The 24611-nt window shown below is 32.8% G+C and overlaps 1 protein-coding gene across 1 annotated transcript in view; it reads left to right on the forward strand.

Moving 5' to 3' along the window:
* The first annotated feature begins 16078 nt into the window (after positions 1 to 16078).
* Positions 16079 to 24611, forward strand: part of LOC127728486 (uncharacterized) — a 61968-nt gene continuing 53435 nt past the window's right edge. Inside the window, exon 1 of the mRNA XM_052235888.1 lies at positions 16079 to 16206. The gene's annotated coding sequence lies outside the window, so the exon portion shown is untranslated. The remainder of the gene's footprint in view (positions 16207 to 24611) is intronic.

Below are 24611 nucleotides of genomic sequence, written 5' to 3' on the forward strand. Positions count from 1 at the left end.
ATAAACTATCTTGTGGTCACTAAATTGATAGGATATATGCTTTAGATCTCTTATTTGATGCTTTAAGGCTTCAGATGTACATATTTTGTCTATTCTAGTTTTAGCACCTCTATTACCTATAAAAGTATAACTTATTTTTTTTGGATATTTATATCTATAGCTATCAAATATATTTAACATGGTACACAATTCTTTATATAACAAAATTATATTGTTATCAAGTACTACATTTGGGTTTTTTTGTATCAATCTGTTGATCAATACAATTAAAATATCCTAACATAATATTTCTGTGCGATTCTTCATTTACACTTGCACAGTATTTTACCATTTCTCTATAAAAACTTCCTTGTTGTCCTGTGGATTTTGTAGGACTATAAATGTTCAATAAATTTAGTACTTTGTCATCAGTTTTAAAACTAGTATATACCAATCTACCTTTCAATATATTGTTGTTAAAGTAATGGTTTGTACATTCAATATCTTTTTTTACCAATGTTACCACACCTTTTGTATGCAACTCTCCTTGAGAAAAATATATTTTAAAGTCTGTATTATTTTCTAAATCGCTAATAACATTTTGCTTGATAAAACCACATTCCTGCAAACAAATGATTTCACAATCACCATAATCTTTAATAATACCATCTATTTTTGTTTCAAAACTCCTTCTAATATTCACACTTATAATTTTCAAAATACTTAACATTAGTAGTGTGCTATAAAGAAATGTTAGTTTAGCATGCATCATTTTGAAGTTTGAGTTGTTGGTGTTTGTACCTTTGTTTTCTTTTGTGAGTATTCTTGCTTTTTGCCATCTCCTGTTGAATTTCTTGACCTTTTATTTGCCATTGTAGTTTTGCTATCTGTTTTCGGTTCATCTTTTTAGTCTTATCACTGTGTGTTTCACCTTTTTTTGTGTATTTTTTTCACTTTTTGTCTTGTCTTTATCGCCTGTCTTTTCTTCAAGTTTCTTTTTCCCTACTTTAAATTTGTCGGTTTCGGTTTCGTCTGCTTCAACTGTTTTTTTGCTTAGGTTCACAAGACATTTCTATTATTTCACCAATTTGTAACTCATTCTGTTGTATGATTTCTTGTTTGTTTGTATTGTTGTCCTGATTTTGTTCTGTTCCCATGATTCTTCATTTTCCCAATTGTTTTCGTATGTTGTGTTCTCTATTTGGTATTGATTATTTGATTCTAAATTGTTATCAAAAATTTCACTTGTGACAAATTCCTCCGTATCTTCTATATTATCTTTTTTCGGTGGTGGAGGAAAACCCTGTCCAAAATACCTAATTCCCGAATCAAAGCTACAGAATTTAGAACGTGTTTAAGAGTTGTCTATATTTTCTGCTTCAGCATAATCAGAGGTATGATATGGGTTTGGGTTTTCTTGATCACTATTGCCATTGTCATTTGTGTTATTTGTATTATGTACATTTTTGTAATTATAACATTCTGTAGATTTGTGTCCATAACGGCCACACTTGAAACAATAGTCTTTTTGTTCCCATCTACGTTTTGGTTCATTTCCACAGTCTATAGCAATGTGACCGTAGCCATTGCATTTGTAGCATTTTTTCAGATTTTGTTGACCCTCATATCTTATAGTTACAAGCAGCCCCTGAATGTATATTTTTCTTGGAATCGGTTTTTCCAATGATGCAATTCTGACAATTCTGACTCCTGACTGAATAGAAGGAAAGTTTTTAAAGGTAGGCGATATCAATTTGATTATTTTACCATATTGACTTATTTTTTTGTGGACAATTGCAGGTTTAACTTCGAACGGCATACCGTATATAAGGACATCTATGAAATCTTTTTTGTTTTCCCATTTGAGAGGACCAGCCTTTTCTGTTGAAAATTCAGTGTTTCCTATTTGAAATTTAGCAAATTCATTCAAAAAACTTTGCAGACTTGTGGTGTCTTTGCAAGTTACCATGTATTGTTCTTGATTTATCCTTTGAAGGCAAATTATTAAGTCTTATACGTTAATAATTGTTTGAAAATGCGTCAGAATATCTGTTTTTCTCTACATTTTCTTTTTGTATTATGTTACTTAAATCTTCTTTTTGAAGCGGGCTTGTTTTTATTATTTTTGCAGTCAAATTCCTTGCAATAGATTTGTTTATGGTTATTCCATCTCCATATTGACTATCACCATTTTGACTGTTAGATTCATATTGATAACCGTCATAACCATAATTTTCAGTTTCCATTTTGCATATATATAATAGCAAAAGGAAACCTTTTAAAACAGGTAAATATTGTTCACTCGCTAATGAATGAGCGACACATTTAGTAAAACAAGAGTATCGAGTGTTCTTTTACGGTTTATCGTAATACTTGTTAATTTATGTATGTTTACATTTTGATTATTTAACATAAAACAGTACTTATCTCTATTTATTGTCTGTTTCCTCAAAGTGGAATTTCGAGAAAAAACACTAATTTTCACTAAGACTCCGGAGCAGGTGAGAAACACGTCTGTTCACCTGGACATGGCGAATTCACTCTCTTTACTCTAGGAGCTCTGACGACCGAACTGATTGACGCTGTGAGAAACTCTACTTATAAACTTGAATAATCTCTAACCAAAACGCATATAATCTCTAAACAGAAATAAATATATTCCGTATTACTAGTATGTTTTAATGTAACGGCTATAGTACTTTATTATCAATTCTAATATGACGTTCTTCTTTGGCTTTGGATACAAAGCCATGTTCTAATTCCAATAAAACATGGGCTGCACGTGATTGACGTCACAATTGAAATTGCAACGTCAGTTGAATTTTTGAACAACGCCGGAGATCAAAATGGACATTTGTGTTAGAGTTGCTCACTAGGAAAATAAATAAAATCAGTCTAAAAGTAAGTTTAAATGTATCTGTTCATTTTTTATCGTTAAACTGTTGATTTTCTATAACGTTTTTGGTTCATCAAATCAAAATGGCTGCCTTTCAAGCATGTATTATAGGTCCGCTTCGAAGTACAAAATTTCAATATTTTCCTATTAGAATCGAAATAATTCTATCATGCCATGTTCTATGCTAATTTTAACATGGGTAGGCATTATATTTGTCAACATTTAATACCTCGCTAACACTCGGTATTAAGATATTGACAAATATAATGCCTACCCATGTTAAAATGAGCATAGAGTATGGCATGAAAGAATTATTTCTTAAACACTTAATTTTCAATTAGGAAGGATCGGAACCAGTAACTAAACTTCGGAAATCGCTTTCCGTATTTAAACCGTAATTATCGTACTTTATGAACAAATAAAAGTAAAAATTGAATTTATTATGTGAACCTTCACTGGATTTAAACATTTGCCGTCTTTCTAACAGAGACACTTTGAACTCCCTAATATTATTAAGGTAACTGAATATTTTTCGTCATAAGCAACACGGGGTGATATAATGTGCACCAGAAAAGTCAGCATATCCTACTCCGCATGTGGCAGACGTTGGGTTTCTCATGGAAAGTACAAATTCGGTGTTAAAAGTCTATTCGGTATTGAATCTCTGCCATATATTCCATAAGCGTATGAGTTCTTATTAAAAATAGCTAGCTGAGTTACACATGACAGAACGACCGTATAAACGTTGATTTAAATCATCTGATGTTTCCAGCTGTTATATTGGTAAATAATTCCATATAACTAATATAAGTCATAATTTTCTTATTTGTGCCCAGTATAAGCCGTATTTGGTGTTAATTTTTATTGTATTGTATGATGGATTGACATTGATTGTTGTTATATTATTAACAATTTTCCCCTGGGTAAGGCTTCATGCGGACACAATTTTATTTCTAAAATATTGTAAGTTCCTAGCAATTTTTTTTTCTATTTTGAAAAAAATAAGTAAATTTTCTGTGGAATAGCTAGGTATTATTTACAATCCAAAGTCACGGGACCCAATATTTTCAAAGTGGTAAATTCCGAAATAGATTGGGTACTTCTATTAAACATGCGTACAGTTTTTACAAAAATGTTAAATTTAAAATATGATTTAGGAACCTTTATTTTCGTTTTTAGAACTTAATTTCTACATTGTGTAGCTTACTAGAGTTATGGATCTTAGATCACAAATAAAATAAATGAATTTCATTTTTTATCTTATGTTAGGATTGCTAAAAATGCTTGTATTATCACCCTGTATATCACGATACCAATAAATCCGGAAGTTGTGCGTTGCGAAGCGATAATTCAGACAACACTTTGGAATGCTTTTCTTAAACTAATGTAAGTACATATTAAGGTAGCTGGGGTGTCTTCCTCCATCTTGGATTTTGAAATAGCAGATAGTAATCGGTCTAGATCTTTAATGAAATGTGCAAATTTAGAGAGTAGTATGTAATTCATGTGTAAGACTTGTCATGTTAATATGAAAAATTATGTGTTTTATCATATTTATGGCTGTATTTTACAAAAAACAGAATATTTTTGTTTGATTCACTTTTTTCGAACTTTGCCACATAAGGGTAGATAACTCAGATATAAGGGGACATAACTCAGATAAAGTTACTTTTATAATAGAATGTGTTGTGAATTTACCTATTTTAGTATGTAGCAAGAAAACGAGTCTGGTGACCCCATTTTTTCTTTTTCTTATCTGAAAGCATATTATTAGAGCTATCTATTCATATTTTATCTAAAAATTCTATGGTGTAGTTTTCTTTTTTCGACAATTTTGCACAACCTGTAGCGTGATAAAAAGCCCGGTGACCCATACTTTTTATTATATTTTTGAAAAAAGCATGACATAAACTACATTTTGACAAATAATTAAAAAATTCTACGGATTTTAATTTAGACCCCCCATCTACCTTAAGCTGTACGTCACGCTAGTTTATTGAGGCCTTCATAACGTTTTTATACCTTTCAGACTCTGTATATGCCATTTGACAAGTGTCTAAAATCAAAACGCACAGATATGGTGTCAATTATGCTCCATCTTTAAGCTAAGCTATGCTGAATAGTTCATCTCACATTTATTTTTGCGAAACGATACTTAATTAAACAATCATTAATTATAACACATACAATGAAAACCAGCCTTCTCTAAAATTAGGAATAAACAATATACCATACTAGATAAGTCCATCTGATACTGTATTTTGCGTTGTGACAAATCGGTCATTTTCCTTGTTGATAACAACTAGTTAATCTCGTTCTTTTGTTTTTAAATGCATCGTAAAAGGCGAAATCAGGTCTAGTAACCGCTCGATTCCGTCCGTCCATGCTTCAGAATTCCTGTTTACCGAATACTTAAATAATTTAACACATAAATTGCCCATGTGTATGCATTTTTGTCTCATTTTTCTAGGGAACTATGGATAAGAGCTTCCTGAATATTACTATAAGTCTTCATGCGAACATGCTATACCGTGTTTCATCGATCCTCAACTTCCTGTTTACTGATTACTTATATATTTTAACACTGAATGGCCATGTATGAAATTTTCATGAATTCATATGTGTTTGTTACATTCATTTTTCACTATTTATTCATTGGTGTCAATTTTGAACTTAAATACACACAGGAAAGGAAAGAACATAAATGTATTTCATATTTACGAACATGTCAAAAGATTAGACTAAATAGATATAAGAAGATGTGGTATGAGTGCCAATGAGACAACTCTCCATCCAAGTCAAAATTAATAAAAGTAAACCATTATAGGTCACAGTACGGTCTTCAACACGGAGCCTTGGCTCACACCGAACAGTAAGCTATAAAGGGCCCCAAAAAATTACTAGTGTAAAACCATTCAAACGGGAAAACCAACGGTCTAATCTATATAAAAAACGAGAAACGAGAAACACTTATGAACCACATCAACAAACGACAACTACTGAACATCATATTCCTGACTTAGGACAGGTGCAAACAAACGCAGCGGGTTTAAACGTTTTAATGGTACCAAACCTTCACCCTTTTTCTGAAACAATAGTGTAACATCACAACATAGAAAGACACATTATAAAATATCAACTGAAATAGCTTAACTCAAGTAAAGGACATATTAACACCATTGAACATACACTGAACAAATAAATTTGACCTATGACACAATGTAAATACAAAATAAATAAACTAAGGGAAGAATAATAAAAGTAACATGTTATATCGGTAAGAAATGTTAACCAATTAAAGAAAAACAATATGCTCGAACAAAAATATCAGCCATTTGCAAAAACTTAAACACAGGTAAATGAAAATAATTTTGTTGTTAGGTATACGTGTACAGTACCAATAGAGAAAGGAAATATGTTTACAAAATAAATAAAACATACTTAAATGAATGTTAATTTAGACAAAGCACAATTCAATATAACGACGGATCCAAGATTCTGTAAAAGTTCAAATAAAGGAAAAATATGTTATTCTTAATTTTTTTAACAACAAAGGGGTTTGGGTATGGGTGCTCCAGTCCTATCCAAAACTATTGGGAAAAAAAGACAAAAAGTCGATAATACTTGGTGAAGATATTTTTGTCGTTGTTTTTCTTATCTCTTCCCCCCCCCCCCCCCCTATTTTCGGGCTCGAAATATGGAAATCTGGAAAAGCATCAGAATCACACTTTAATTTAGAAGTGACAAAACTTCCGCCATTTCACAGACACGCCAAACGATAAACAAGATACATCTCGAGAAATATCGAAAGACCTCTACATGCGCATGAGTATACGCATCATATTTCAGTCTTATGCATGCTGTGAACGAGATTCCAATCCTTTTTACAATACAACCTCATGATAAAATGAAGCATTTTTCTGATGAATTTCATTGGTCGATTATTAAATATGAAATACAAACTTTAATGTGCGTTCAATATAAAATGCCACTTTCGGCAAATATGGCAAACGCCGATTCTTTTTTAAGGTCTTTCCACAGTTTTCCAACAAGAGGATCTTTTTGTATTACTTAAGATTATTTGAATTTTCGCCATTTTTCCTCTTCAAAAAAAGAGTACGCCACATATCAAAATGATTTTCGATATCACGTTACGTATCGGGTTTTTCTTCGGGAGCGTACGTCAATGAAACAGCAACCCAGCGAGGACATAAACTGGGAATGGCCTGAAATCCAACGCACCGTGTAGAGTACCACACTTGCTGTACGTTAAAAAATCCATGCAACAGATAGGCGTCCAATATATCTGTCTCTATCCAATGTACCTTCCATTCCAGTGGCAGCTCAAATTTCCCGTCCTTGATCGCGGTCATCCTTCGTTTTTAAAACCTACTTATTGTTAATTTCCTCTCGTCCTGTATATGAATAAAATATTTGCAACTTAGCGTTAAGCAAGCAACAATCAATTTTGTTCTTATAAACTATTCGACATCGACCGTGGCAGACTGACCTATCTTTTCTTAAATTATCTCCCCGAACGCTCAAACGTTGTTATGAGAAACTGTATCAAACCGGTACAATTTTAAATAAAAACAAGAGAGCACACGCTGAATTGTCTCGCCTGCTTTATTTATCATGATTAAATTTCATACCATACACCCAATATAGCTATTCTAATGCTTATAGTATCTGAAAAACAGACATTATTACAAAATTTGAAAATTGACCAATGAACCAAAAAAATGGGGTCAAGGTCAGATGAACTTTGCCAGACAACATGAACACCATTCAATTATTCCATACACCAAATATAGTTGACATATTGCCTACAGTATCAAATAACAGGCCAAACCACAAAAACTTATTATTGTCCAATGAACCATGAAGTTGAGATCAAGGTAAGATAAAAACTTCCAGTCGGACATGTACACCTTACAATCATTTCACACAAAAAATATAGTTAACCTATTGCTTAGAGTATCTGACAAACAGATCAAACCACAAAACTTAACATTGTCAATGAATCATGAAAATGAAGTCAAGGTCAGATGAAACCTGCCAGTCAGACATATACATCTTACAGTCGTTCCACACGCCAAATATAGTTGATCTTTTGCTTATAGTATTTCAGATAAACACCAAACAAACAAAAAATCAACATTGACCAATGAACCATCAAAATGAGGTCAAGGTCAGATGAAATATGCCAGTCTGACATGTACACCTTATAACCATTCCACACACTCATAGTATATGAAATACTGACTTGACCACAAAAACTTAACCTTTATCGCTGATCCATGAAATGGGGTCCATGTCTGGTGAACCCCTTTCTGACGTACATGTAAACCTTGCAAGGATCCCATATACTAAATATAGGTATCCTATTACTCATAAAAATTGAGTATTTCACATGACAAAACATCTCTGAAAGATATTTTTAAGCAGTCGCTGAACCATGAAAATTATCTAGGGTCAAGGACAACGGACATATGACAGACGGAAACTTCGTAACATAAGGCATCTGCATACATGGTATGAAGCATCAGGTCTTTTACCATCTGAAATATAAAGCTTTATACAAATAGTTTACGCCGCCGCCGGATTGTAATCCCTATGTCGTGCATTCTGCTACTTTTATCGCAGGCGAGACAAAATTCATTTCACATTTAAAATACTTAACTATATACTTTTTTATTCGGTAGATAACATTTTCAACCAAAAAGAGCACTTCCGGTTTTTGAAATTGCCTACCAGATTATAGAACAATCATATATTTTTGGATGCAGCAGGGCATGAGCTCAGGTGAAACTTTTAACCAAATAGTGCTCTTCGTATCATCTGTTAACAAATGTAACTAGTTACAAACTATTTGATATTACGAAGGTACAGGCTTTTACAAAAGGCTGTTCTAAACACGACAAAGATCGCCCATCTGTTCGCTGCATGAACAAAAAGCCCGCTTTGATGTGCAGAAAATTAGCATGAAGATTTAAAACTGTAGAAATTTTATGTGTTCCGGGTTCGAAAAGTTCTTGTCTATATTATATGACAGGTGATAAGCCATTAAATCATTATACGTCCTTGTACTAACTGTTGACTTGTGGAATGCGTAATCTTGACAAAACAAAAAGTAAAGACAGATAAGGGCAACGAAACTAAAAATACTGAGCTACTGATTATATAATTTTATCTCAAGAACTCCCATTTACACACGATTTGAATTTAAATGCACTGCGCAAAATTATCTTACTTAGAAAATAAATGGCAATTGATCTGATCACGGGGCTATTATATTCAAAGTTCACGATATTCCTATTGGTTCGATAAATTAATCAAAATGTGTATCGTTTATCATACTTTATGATTGAGTATTTTGAAATTATTGAAACTGGACAATTTCGTCTAAAATTATTGAAACTGATCAATTTTGTCTATCAGTACTTTTTATTTATTGACACTATTCCAAGCTGAAAGTTCAAAGCCAATTTCAACAAATAACAATGCATAAACAATGTTTTCTCAGACTACAATATCAACCAGCACACATTCAACGTATTTTACATAAGACTTCTAGCCTTTATTTCCTTTCTCTGTTTGATTTGACGACTTTTGTATGGTTTCTTATAAAACTAAGAATATGTGGTATGATTGTCAATGAGCCAACTCCATCAGAGATATAAATGACATAGAAGTAAGCAACTATGAGTCTTGCTTATTATCAATTGTTTTGACTTGTCATGTTTTACTTAACTGGTCTTCTTTTCCTCATCTCGCCATCTTTGATTCTTTAGTTACAGGACTATTGATCTTCAAACATATTTCTATGACCAGGTCCTTATTTCATTACAAGTACAAGGATAGAGAAAGTATGCTTGTCAACATTACTTATGCAATCGAATCCTCTTTACTTTCTCTTGATGAATAAATCTTTGGAAGTCTCCAAGGATATTGGAATTCACAAGTTTTGGAGTAAATACGTCTATTTAGTAAGCTTCATAAAAGCAAAATATCTCCCATATTCCCATCATATATATGTAAATTGCCTAGTTATTTTAAGTCTCTCTCTGATATGTGAACTGAAATTTAGTTAAATCTTGCTTATATATAGCGTATGACCTGGCAAGCTTGGGTTTTCAAACAATCCATCCTGGAGATATTCTTGATAAAGATACTGACTGGTGAGAGTAAGGACAACTTTTATGATAATCCTTACTCCTATTTCAGTTGTCCCTTTTTGATTACTATATCCAAATATGCAACCCATGTAGTGTAAAATTTATAAAGAAATTACAATCAAATATACGACATAACCTAGACAAGTTAAAGTATTTTATCTGATAATCGGACATTTTACTATACAAATGATGGTGTACAAATAAAACTTATGCCAAATCTGTGCATTATACAAATATTGCCTCCAGTATCAATTATGAGCGATCAGTTTTTATTCAAAATGTTTCTTGCATCAAAGTTCCTTTTTGTTGTTTCTCCGGAACGCATGAATGACGATTTCTTGAGAAAAAAAAACATATCAAAGTAAACAAACATTTAAGCGTCAAGTTCATATGCTGGATAAAAAATACATACTATTAAACAATACACACGATATGGAACAGTACAGTAGATCGGCGAGCACACTGATCTTACTGCTTATATAGCTTGCAAAAATAAATTAACTTGTATTTTACGACAATGTGGAAATATTGTATATTCATATCAATTATCAATACTCGTTATTTTCTACTAAAACGACCTTGAGTATCAACGAGGGTCTCGCGCGGTCAACGTAAAGCCGTGATGAAGAGGCATAATGATGTGTTACTGTTCGTCCGTCCTTCCGTTCGTACCGAATGTCCATCCGTTCATTTGTTCGCTAAAGAGATATAAGGTTTATCCACTCTAACTTTGGTTTGAATTTTGCAGAATGTATTTTACGCATAATTATCCTTCATTATTTTATCTGTATGATTCTTTATATCATAATTGTATGTATTTGTCAAATTTTATTGTAGCCCTTGACTAGCTTATGAGTGTACTGTGAGCTTATAATTAGAGTGTAGCACTGCATTTTCTCATATAAACAGGATACATGTATATGCAATTTGAGCTTGTATTCAGTAACTGCAAGGATTTTTTTCCATAAGGTCTTGTTTATGATTGTTTTGTTTATTCTTTTGTTTGTTATCTGCCATACCATTATTTTAGAGACAAGTGCTTCTCCTGTAATGATATTTATTATATATTAGTTCTATTTTAAGCCTACTGATCGCGTTAAAATGCGGAAGGTTGAGTTCTAAAAGACTATTTCAACCCCGCCACATGTCCATTCGTCGGTCTGGAACATCTTCGGTATTCATGTTATTTTTGAAAGATTTGTTTTTCATGGCAAGACTTTGATAGTCTCTGATAAATTCATTTTTATCTTACACCGTCTATTGGAAGTCAACTAAGTCGGCTCTCATTTATTGTCGTTGACTTTGATGTCTCATTGTCATATACGTATAACCACATCTCCTTTTATTCGTCATTAGGATTTTTTTAGCAAACGAACGTGGATAAAACTTAATTCATCGTGGTTATGTTGGGAAGATAAATAAAACAAAAAATGTGTCTATGCATAGAGATTGATTAGGAATTAAAGTGCTCTCATTGTTCAACAGCAAACAGTTTTGGGGTAACTCGAAAACGGTGAAAGTGACGCCACCCAAATTCGAGCTTCATATGTGTTTGGTGGTATTGTGTATAAGTTTCAAAACATTTAGTTGAGGAAAGTAAAGTTAGAGTGCGGAAACGGCAAATTTACAATTTTTTTCATTTATAAAGGGACCTAACTCAAGAAAAGGTGAAATTATAGCTTCATCTGTATTTGATGTGAGTTGCGGTATTTTATTTCATTTTCGTGCAAAATTCAGTCCCAATCAGTCAGTTTATAGATGTAATACGAATTTAATGTAAATAAAAAAAAAAAGTATATTTCCGGAAGATACCACTGATCATTTAGACGGGCTTTGGCTACGATTTTGACATTATATGTTAAATAATTTAGGTACTTTTTATACACTAAACATTTACAAGAACGAAAGGTTGAATATTACAATTAATTCAACCTCATTAAGATCCGTATGTTTGCGATCTATATATAACGTAACGATTGTTGGAAATTGACTGAAACAAGGGAAGGCAGCAGCAGGAAGATCAATTTCTTTAATTGATTTGAAAAATATCAGTCTTATATAGGTTATGAGTTAATGATTTACATTATGTTTCTATCTATTTACTCCAAGATGTTGTTAAAAGAAATTGGATACCCTGCATTTATTATGCTTTTCAATAACATATGGTCAAATCGCTGAAAGACCTCCCTCCTAAATTATTAAAAACTATCATTCTGCATTGACAATATTAATATCTTGGTGTAAATTAGATACACCAAAATCGGGCTTATGCCCCATAGGTGTAACTAATACTTAAATGAGAACAAACTTCACTAGGAAAATCTACATTATACGGTTGCACGTGCTAACATGTCTATTTGTATTTTTGTTAACCTGTTTGTTTATATTTATTATTTTATCAGGGTCGCATTCCAATCGAGAATTTTTGTAGGTCATGTCCGATGTCGATGGCGTCCAGTCAGAAACACACACGAAATGTTGATATTTTATAACGATTCCATACATTGTGTATTATTATACTTTACTGTAGTAACCACTAATAAAATAACCATCACAAATAACCCCTCTTTCCCGCGGGTGACTGCGCGTAGGCAGAATAACTGTTAGGGAATATGCACGTCGAAAAAATAACCCCATATTTCCCGCGGGCAAATGCGTGTAGGCAAAATAACTGTGTGGGAATGAGCGCGTAGGCAAAATAACTCCTTTAGCGGCAATTTGCACGACGTCTTTCAAATAAAAACTTCACGTTCAGTTCAGTATAATAATACAGTTATGGCTTTCATAAAAGTTAATATCCAAAATTATTACATCTCGAATAAACTTATTTTTCCTCGGTCCTACAGACCTCGAGGAAAATAACCCTTTTCTCGATTTAATAATTTTGGATATTAACTTTTGATGAAGGCCATAATTGTATATTATTTTCTATGGAAAGTTTGTAGTTCTGAATTACGTTAAAGTATATATTATATCAAACTTGAGACTTTGAATCAATTCGATGGGCGTTAATTTGGTAGACAATATGACCCTTTAAAGGGGCTTTAAAGCTATCAAATTCATGTTCACCGATTTGAACAAAATTCTCATATTTTATTTATAACATACTAAAACGTATATCCAAATTACAAAAAGGTCCAAAAGAAACAATTAAAAATGATTGATTGATTGATTGGTGTTTACGCCACTTTCAGCACTATTGTGCAATTTCTTGACGGTCAGTTTTTATTGGTGGAGGAAGCCGGAGTGTCCAAGAGTACCATTGACCTTCGGTAGGAAAACTAACAATCATAGTCAATTAAGATTGGAATCGAGCGCACATTCCACGTGCGGGACTTGAACTCACAACATCAGTGTTGACAGGGTTCGACTACTTTTTTTCCCTTAGTAGTTCGACCACATAGACTACTGGGCCACCGATGCCCCTCAATTTCATAGAACGACATATCGCTGATAGTTTGTATATATATTTAAATAGTAATGACCTTCTTAATAGACATTTGCGGAAACTAGGTCTATACCTAGGATTACACTTAGACTTACGATTACAGTTGACGAAAAACAAGGGGTTCTCTCAAAATAAAAAAATAAACCCAATTGAGATACTTGGTAAAATGAAATGATGTTTTTTTTATCGTGTAAATAATTCTTTTTGACGACACATAAATGTTTTTAATTCTCCGAATGCGTGTTCAACCTCTACTCTATAGTGTGTAATATGTTATTTAATTTTCTACACTTCCTCTGCATATTCTGGGGTTTGTCTCATGTAAGGTGTCAATACTGGATATCTGTTCGGATATATTTTGTTGCCTAGCAAAAACAACTCAGTCGGAAAAGGTAGTTCTTGTACTTTATTTCAACATATATTGCTTATGCCAAAGAAATCTGCACTCAACATAACATATCCTGTCTTCATTCAATATTACAACTTGAGTGTGAATGCAGTGACAATGTCTGTGTCCTGGGAAATACTGTTCTTGTAGTTCGGTTATTGGCCACAAACTTTCTGTCGGGAGCACTTCTGCAAACGGAATTTGTGGTCACACACCTTGTAAGTTCTGCCAATAATCCAAAGAAGGCAAATAGATAAGACAGTTATATGTTTCTTGAAATAGGTATACATGTATGTGTTTCATCTTTGGTAGTCGAAACACTAAGGTCAACTATTTCAGAAATCATATGATAAGACGGGTACGATTGTAACCATAACATAAAAGAAGAATTATGTTTCCGGGGAAAGCTTATGATCCCGACCGGTTCTCTGTCTGAAGAGACCATTAACATCGGCTACAATTTAAAGTAACGTTTCAGGAGTTTCACCGGTAAAAGGAAAATCGTTTGATTGCAAAACAAGTGAACACATTTCTCCCATTCCAAAAGTATACATCATTGCCTATAATATTTCCCTGATTGTATTAAGATTGGTGTGTCGGTGGTCAAGCTAGGACTACCAGGGTTATAATCAGATGACGAATGAAATGTGTACCTTACATCTGGTGGAGTCTACATCAGGGCAGGTAATGCTGAGATGGTTAATCTGTGTTCCTCATCCATAACGGGGAAAAATAAAATAAATGCACGAAATGCATATACGTATTATTTATTTTAATGCTTATATTCTGCCATTGTTTGATTATTGTTGCAATATATGGGGTAGTTGTAATGAAAGTGGAATAAATAAACTGAATAAGTTATTAACGAAATCTGCTAGGGTTATAGTAGAAGCTGACATAATGACATCCTCCAGTTTATTGTTTAATAGTTAAAATTGGTTAGATGTGGAAAAACGAATTCAATATCAAAAGGCTATACTTGTATTTAAATCATTAAAGGATATGGTTCCTAACTATTTACGAGAAAACTTTCATTTTACTGATAATCAAAATTATAATTTACGCTCAGCTGATGAAAAACTATTAAAACTTCCGAAGCCAAAAACAAATTTTTGAAGAAAACTTATATATTCTGGTTCTCAAATAAGGACTGCCGACGGTCATAAAACCCGATATAAACATAAATATGAATATAAATAGAAGCTAGAACGTGTAATCGGATTTTTCTATGTCTGTTTGATTTCATTTTATAGGTTAGAAATTTATGTAAATCATCGTTTTACCTGTATAAGAAAGAGTTTATTGTGGGACAGATCAGTCAACGAAATGGTTATTCCTAGTGTCTCCATTTTTTCACTTTTCAATATTGACACACTTTTCGATTCAATGAATGCACTTGCTGACAACTACATGCTGAATACAAGCGCAACCTATCTCATTTAAAGGTCAAATTAAAGGTTACATGAATACAGATTCAAATGAGTTGAATTATTGACTTGCAAGTCAATAATACAACAGTGTTGTTTTAATATAAATATAAGGATATGTGGTATGGTTGCCAATGAGACAACACTCCAACAATGAGCAAAACCCAAACCGCATATAGTAAGCTATAAAAGGCCCCGAAATGACAAATGTAAAACAATTCAAACGAGAAAACTAACGGCCTGGTTTATGTACAAAACAATTAACGAAAAACAAATATGATATACAGCAACAAACGACAACCACTGAATTACAGGCTCCTGGCTTGGGACAGGCACATACAGAATATGGCGTGGTTAAACATGTTTGCTGGCGACAAACATTCCCCCTAACCTGGGACAGTGGTGTAACAGTACAACATTATTTTGATGAAATTGAACCAAACTGACTGTCGAAAGCGAAATATTATTTCTTTATACCGCTTTTATATATGTTTGAACCAAAAAAAATCATATTTAATTTTGTTGTCGAATTCGTAAAGATTATTTCCCTCACACGGTTAGTAATTTCTAACCGGCCAATCACCTATGCAATAAATACCTGTTGTGTGACGACTGTCATTATATATAAGGCATACATCAATCAAACTTAAGGTAAGATGTTATTAACAACCTTTCTATCTATTTCCAAGCAGTGGGACGTCTAATAATTAAAATATTACGCGTGCATTATATTTGTGTTCGTCGTATTTTATTGGAAGATACATTTATTTATCTAAGTAGATTTATGGAATAAACTGTGTTGGGGTTTTTTGACCATTTATGTAATTTATGTTCTTTGAAAAGAATAGTATCATACATTAAAGACGGATTATGCAATGAAAGGTGTGCAAGTAAGTACAATTCTACCTTATCGAACAATTTCTTGTTTTCAGCAAGAAAACGGATAGGTCCTCTTTGTTTTGTTACATATTTGCTTTACATAATATTTTAACATTTTCTGTGTGAAACACCACAAAAATAAATTTAACGGCATGTTAAACAATGTTCGGTTATATTTACATATATTGTCTATTCAATTAACACTTATAGGCATCGAAGGTCCGCTCGTGTTGTAGATGATTAAATTTTACTCTTTTACATTAGCTACCTAGAAAACGTCTTTGTCTCTGTACATTACAATAGGTAATTGCTGCTTTAGTCATAAAAAGTCTGTAGCTGTTCTGTTACTAGGAAAAATATCTGGCAAGTATATATTTTCAAGCGCTAGTCAAAAATCCGTGCCGTCTCTAGTTCTTTTCCATTAGCAAGACAATTGATTGATTGATAAATCATTTTTAGGGGGAAAAAAGAAGCTTTTTGTCAACACTGGCTTTCTCTGTTTGATGGGATGAAGGAATGAAAAACTAACATGTGTAAGAATTGAAAACTGTCTTTTATTATTAAAATGGCGAAAGAAACAATTAAAGATAAACAGATATAATTAAATCAATAAATCATATCAATAAGCAACATGTATATGTATAATAAAAAAAACCTTAGTGACCCATCCCATCAATGATTGGGTTACATTCGCCATCGTATTGTTACACAAGAACTTTCTTTGTTACAATATCCCCCATCCATGCCAGTGTCCATAATTTTTCCAAAACACCCAACAAAGGAAACAGAAAAATCAACAATATCTCTTATCTATATGTATATAAAAACTTTCGTTCTGGTTCCTAGAGGCCCATGTTCCAAGAGCAGCCAATTAAAAGCACATTCAATCTTGCCTCCGAACTCAACTGATGGCTAAACTACTTGTAACTCAACTATGAAACTGGTCTAATCTACGTGTATCACCAAACACGCCTCCTCCTGGTAGCCAGAGGCCACTGCCACAAAATCAAACGGTTCAAATATCGCCTCCTACACCTAAGAAGGCAAAACAACTACTAGGGTCCCATGTCTCCAAATGATAGGCCTCTAAATATGTACATTTATGCAATGTCTCACATGTTTTCCCCTTCAAGTCTTGTAACTTGCAAGTAATTCTAATATTATCTTAAATTTGAAATGGGAGCTAAAAACCTCATGCCAAATGATAAATTTATAGATATATGTATTACCAGCTTTAACATGGTTACCAGAGGCCCATGTCCCCATGGCAACCAACACATATAAAGAGCAAACATTCACAATCTTGACTCCTTATACACATTGCTACATACCTATTTTTCCAGTTTATGGAAGTACTAAGTGACAAAGGTACATGTCCCCATTGCACTTATGTTAAATCCGTAATGTTATTTTCCCTAATTCAATGTAACCGATGTGACTGTGTGTCCTTTAGAAAGTCCCAAGTTCGATTTGTGATTTCCTAATTAAAACATTTTACTTTTCACTAATCAACTGACAGAGGCCCATGACCACATATTAACCATATATGTATAAAAAATTACTAAATTCAGTAAATACTATATTACAATATTATTTCACCACATTAAAAAATTGTCATATTATCTGTCAAACACATATTTGAATGTACAATAAAATTGATTTTAACATCACTACCTACCTTCATACTAACATCATGAACATAATGAAACAAATGTCTATAGAAGGAAACATAAAACACAAGGAAATACAAAAACAACAAAACAAAACAAAAAACTTGTTAATTGTGTAACCCTATCAAACTGAACTGTATATAATAAATAACATAAAGAATAATTAAGACAGACAGGACTTCAAATTTCTGGCACAGTGGCAAAACAAATGGGACCCTTCAAATTTTTAATCATGGAAGAAAAGCTTTGTGCTGCATCAAAGGCCCTACCCCTATGATACAACACCAAGAACATGCATGAAAAGCTGACCCAAATGTTAAGAACTAGCATCCGTATATATATACGTTGTGTTTTATATATATATATATATATATTTAAAAGCATCAGAGTGCCATCTTCCCATTAACTGAATACAATCATTTGAAATGCCCATTACAGCTGCAGAAATAGCTGCCCCAATCCTAAATTCCTAAATGTTATAAATAAAAAAATAACCTTTTAGCGCCGGATTAATCCGTTCACCTGTATTTTCGATAGTCCATTTTAGCGATAACTTACCTGGTTGAATAATACCCACCATATTTCTAAAACAGTTATTTATGCTGGCTTAAGGTTTAATGGCTTAAGGTTCAAGTTGTTCGTATTGACAATGTGATAAAACATGTACATTAGTCACGGTTGTTGAAACAAACAGGAAATAAAAGTGCAATGTGTGATAGTTTTTCTGGAAACTACCATCAAATTACAAACAAACAACATATATTAAAATAATAAGTATCGATGGTACTGCATCTCAATCTAGACAAGATAAATCGAAGGAACAGTTCTTATCGCAATTTTATGAACAGTATTATTGTTTAAGGGATATATCAAGAGCTGTTTAGACCTTTTCTTAGATAAAAAAATCCTGGATAGACACGATATGTTTTATGCTGTTCTCTCTTGATACTACACAAATCTATTATTCTATTATGAACGATTTTTTGTCGCTAAAATTGGCATTGATAATTTCATTCTTCGCTGAAGAGAGTTGAAAATTTCGCGCTTAAATGGGTTATACTTGAGCGCTAAAACGTCTGATTTTTTCGCTAAACTGTCCTATATCAATACACTACAGTGTCCTGCGCCGGTAGATATTATTGAAAACACAACATTGTTTGTGATCCAAGAACTATAAGGGGTTATAGCTAGGACATAATATATTGACTATACTATTCCCAGGTAAAAGCAGAGACATATGAACTTACTTTAAATAAAGCTAATACTAACAATGACCACTGCCCTTTCCTCGATCTTGATATCTATATCATTAATGGAAAGCTTAATACTAAAATATATGATAAAAGAGATGATTTTTCATTTCCTATCGTTAATTATCCATTTTTAGATGGTGACGTTCCCTTGTCACCATCTTACGGTGTTGATATATCTCAACTTGTACGATTCGCTCGTGTATGTAACAATGTTTTAGATTTTAACGAGAGAAATTTATGTATTACTGAAAAATTATTACACCAGGGTTTTCGATATCACAATCTAGTCAAAACATTTACTAAATTGTATCATCGGTATAAGGACATCATTCGTAAATATAGCTCAACATGCAGACTTCTTATACGTTCAGGTATTTCACATCCAATTTTTTATGGAAATATTCTTTATAAAGCACAAAAATGTCAGTATTCACCTCTGAAGCTAACAAAACCTTTAAATAGACTTATTAAGAAGGGATATAGTTACGATACTGTTGTCAGGTCATTAAAGATTGCATATTTTGGCGTTAATATTGATTCACTTATAGGGTCTTTGCATCGGCACTAAACACTTTTATTTAAAAACCAGTTGTTGGCATGACACGGGTTATGTTCTTCTCATATATGTTATGATGGTATGATACTAAACCCCTAACGGGAAGGATTGTGCCTGATATTCATATGATGAAGACATAATCTTCCAATCAGTTTAATTGAAGTCTGGAGCTGGCATGTCAGTTAACTGCTAGTAGTCTGTTGTTATTTATGTATTATTGTCATTTTGTTTATTTTCTTTGATTACATCTTCTGACATCAGACTCGGACTTCTCTTGAACTGAATTTTAATGTGCGTATTGTTATGCGTTTTCTTTTCTACATTGGCTAGAGGCATATGGGGAGGGTTGAGATCTCATAAACATGTTTAACCCCGCCGCATTTTTGCGCCTGTCCCAAGTCAGGAGCCTCTAGCCTTTGTTAGTCTTGTATTATTTTTAATTTTAGTTTCTTGTGTACAATTTGGAGTTTAGTATGGCGTTCATTATCACTGAACTAGTATATATATTTGTTTAGGGGCCAGCTGAAGGACGCCTCCGGGTGTGGGAATTTCTCGCTGCATTGAAGACCTGATGGTGACCTTCTGCTGTTGTCTGTTCTATGGTCGGGTTGTTGTCTCTTTGACACATTCCCCATTCCCATTCTCAATTTTATATATACAATGTGTGTCTCTGGTTAAAGTAATGTTAAGAATTATTTTTTTGCTAGTGAATTGGTCTAGTTTACACGTCAATAAAGGTGGAAATTTATTTAATGCTCCAATATCTATGCAATGACTCTTCCACTGTATAATTTAAATGCAAAATTTATAAAAAAAAAACTTCAAAAATAACTTCATTTTGAGATCTTGTCCTAAATATTTAGATAGGAGTCCAGGCCTTATTCAATAAGATACTAGTATTTCACTAGATGTTGTCTTATTCAAATGTGGGTAAAATATCTTTTGAAGGATAAATCCTTGACTTATCTCGAATTTGTCCAAAAACTATGTCTTAATTGCCAATTTAAGTCAAATACATGTACATTGTATGTCAATTTCAACATGCATATAGTATACATGTATCATACATAGTGATATCAAAAGTTACATATCTGCAACAAAAGTGTCAAGATTATATCATCGTATCGTTTAGATTACGTACCGACCGTGCAAGACCCTCATGGGTAGTTAAGGTCGTTAAAAACTCCCCTCATCATCGTATCTTATTTTCAATAAAATAAATATATTTTTTTCAAGACTACATCTATACTATTTTGTAATTATAAGAGGCCAAATAATGGGTTTATTAAACCTCCTATTAGATGGTTTACATGCTTAGAAAATTTATTTAAATTCACTTTGATATTTTGTAAATGTAAACAAACTTAATAGATTTAGGACGTTAAACATAGAATCATGTGCATAACAGTGTAGCCGAGACCATTGATTGGCGCGCAAAAATATCCCATTGACTGGGTCAGATTAGGTGAACGTTCGTCTGTAACGCCCAAAACTCACGACGTATTTATTATAGACATTTAAACTGTGAGGTCACCAAAGGGTCTCAACGCCTAAATAAAATAATTCGAAAAACTAATCAGGAATAACCTTTGTGTTTTGATTTATATTGAATACCTTCACTGAACTGCGGTCAAGCTTAGCGAAAGGTCGTGCAACATAATCAGTCAAACAAACTTTATTAGATTAACTCGTTAAGGAACGATCGTTTTCATTGGTCAATTCAAACCTTCGACCTCACACCTGCGAAAATAGAACACGCGTACTATAAAGCTGAATGGACTGATCAGTATTCACGTAGCCGGTCAAGGTCGTTAAAAACTTCCATCGTCGTATTCCCGAACATGATTGTGTTCTTGATTATCGCATGGCAATTCTAGCTTTTATACATGTGCATGTAAAATTTTAAACTTTAATCTTAACAGTCACGTCGAAATATTTAATTCAACTGTCTCCTCTCAATTGGTCCTGGATTAAGGGAGTTACCATTTTATTTTGATTGGGGGTGAAGGACTTGGATGAAACATTTTGTCCTGCATTTTTTTTAGTTGTTATCTCTGTCCTGTCTTTCTATTTTTCAGTCTGTTAGGTCATGACTATATTTATTCGTTTATCATGATTTTTTACATAAATCTTCATCCTGCCTTTTTTTGTCAAGTTGCTCACCCTTCCTTATCTTTTATTCAATGGACTTGATGAATTAACGTTGTACTTGAAATGAAACCGTACTTAACTACAAAAATAACCAAATTACATACTAAAGATATTGCTCGATTTTTATAGTAAATGGGTTTGTGTTATAAACTGTCATGTTCATTATTCATATTCTTTCATAAGTTTTAGGATAGTGTGATTTTTTTTCTGATTTAGTTTACTTGATTTTGAAAAAAAAATCCCGAAATTCTAAGTAAATTCAGAACATGTAACCAGCCATGCTTTGTTTAGAGAAAAAATGGAGATGGCAAACCATGGCACAGTGGAAGGAAATGTACTTTATAAACTCTAGCGATATACTTTCTTAATTTATAATTAACTGTTTTGCTATCCTCGGTTGAAAATTATATATTGTAAATATTTAAATAGTTGCATAGAAAACAATCAGTTTTAAAAAGTGTGGTTATTCACTAAATGTATTGATAAAAGGTGACTCCATTTTTGTACATACTTTTACAGTAGTCATCCTTAATTTCTTAATATTTCGTTTATAAGTTTATCATACATGTATGATTTTGTATTTCATTTTAATACGCACGCACGCCACACGTTACTTTGGCGGATTGTTCAACAATGTTATGCAAAGCTCTATTCTTACGGTATGAAATTAAAGGATAAATTTTCAACCAATCAAAATCGAAAACAGTACATTTATATAGTTCCTTATAAACTACGACATTTCGCACAAGTATTTATTTATTTTTTAGTTCCACACATGCAAAAATAAAATCTTCGCCGATGAAACATTTCAAACCTTTTTACACCAACATGCCTTCACTGAATTCATTTGAATTTCGTGGTGACCATGATAGTACATTGCATAGTACATCTATATTCACGTGCACACATGGTACGATCTTTCGGGACAATTTGCTCGTTTATGACACGTCATTTCTGAATGACCAAACGCTTAGCTTCTTTATTTTCGTTTTATAGCATGAAAACAATAAAAGAGGAATGTGCAACCCATCATAAATTTGAAATGGATCAGTATTATGAGATCCTTATTATAAGTAACTACGACATTGTCAGGATAATAACCTAGCGTCAATATGAAAGAAATTAAAGTGGTTCATACATTCATCCGTATAAAAGCGGCACATGTATTTTATTTTATCCTTATATTTTTCATAGTGCGGTACAAGTGCTGCATGCATAAAGAATATTACTTAACACAAATTATTAGTATAATATTTCGACCCCACTATTTGAAATTCACAAAATACTTATTTAATTATTTCGACCAAAAATAATTGTTTTTTACGTTCGTAGTAACGTAGTACATTCCATTGTCGGTCACCTGTGTCAATTCACGTGCACACAACAATTGTTGTTGTATTTAAATCTTTCGGCCAATGAAGTGAGACGTTACAAGTTGTTTGTTTGTGATACGCCAGAATGTTGTCAATGAATTATCAATCGCTAAACTTGACTGCATTTCAGTGTAAACGTTCTTTACTTGTGTTTTCGTTATGTTTTGATAATCAATTTTTATGACATCGCACGTTCTTTCAACAAAAAAAAAAGGATTTAACTGGCTTTAAAAGTTACAATGCATGTGTTGATTATTATCTTTTTTTTCGGACGTCAAAGCGATTTAACAATTGCGGTTGCATGTCCAATTATGTCATCTTTTAACTTTTATCTGGTCAAAATTTTATTTTAGAACGAATGCATGATCAACTTTAAAAAGTGTGCGTACACAAAACATATAGACAAAATATACTTCTGTCCTGTCTTTTTCGTACTTGCAAGTTATTAGACAATAAAAAGGCTATTTGGATCAAGCCTTGTGGAATTTGCATTTACGTTTTTGAATAGGTAAAATGTATAGTTTGGTGAACTTTTCTGCTAACTACTATACTTGTGAAAAACCCTTGGCAACAGAAACATTTTCAGCTTTTTTTTTAATCGACCCAATTTACATAGTAATGGACGACTTCGTACATTTTATGATCGCAAATAAAATATGTATATAATATACTGTGCACTGTAGTTCGTATATATACTGAAACCCTTTGGCAACCCCACAGTTTAAATGTTTATAATAAATACGTCGTGAGTTGTGGGCGTTACAGACGAACGTTCACCTAATCTGACCCAGTCAATGGGATATTTTAGCGCGCCAATCAATGGTCTCGCCTACACTGTTTTGCACATGATTCTAGTTTAAACAAAATCCGTTACAAAAATCCCTTTAGGGGTCCGTAGGTGACATATATTTATCATATAGATATAGGGTTTTGAGCTTGGAAATTACTGTGATATTGGTTATTTATTCATTTAGGCCTTTATATATCAAAGGAAAATATCTATTCCTAAAAAGTATACCCTCTGTTTTCAGAACAAGTTCAAAGATCCCGCCCTTTATCCCTATCCGAGTTAACCCTCTTTGCGAACCTGCCATCATGTTTACTTTTTATTTTTTATTTGTACTCGTATTCGAGATAAATGACCTTTTTGCCATTAGACGTTGAACACTCAACATTTTATCAAGTGTAGTACAATGTACTTCGGAAAAATACGAAGAAGCGACCAGATTGCGATTGTGTCTTCCGTTCCTCAATATTTTTTTATGTCGTTTTTTCACAATTACAAAATCGTTTGATACATCCAGAGGCTCTTTCGATCCTGTATACTATTAATGAAAAGAAAGGGTGTAAATATCCATTTCATCTATTCGGAGATTCTTACATATCAGGAATGTTACTTGAATAACTATTGTG

The sequence above is a fragment of the Mytilus californianus genome, unplaced genomic scaffold (assembly GCF_021869535.1).
Source record: "Mytilus californianus isolate M0D057914Y unplaced genomic scaffold, xbMytCali1.0.p SCAF_1, whole genome shotgun sequence".
In the NCBI taxonomy this organism is placed as follows: domain Eukaryota; kingdom Metazoa; phylum Mollusca; class Bivalvia; order Mytilida; family Mytilidae; genus Mytilus; species Mytilus californianus.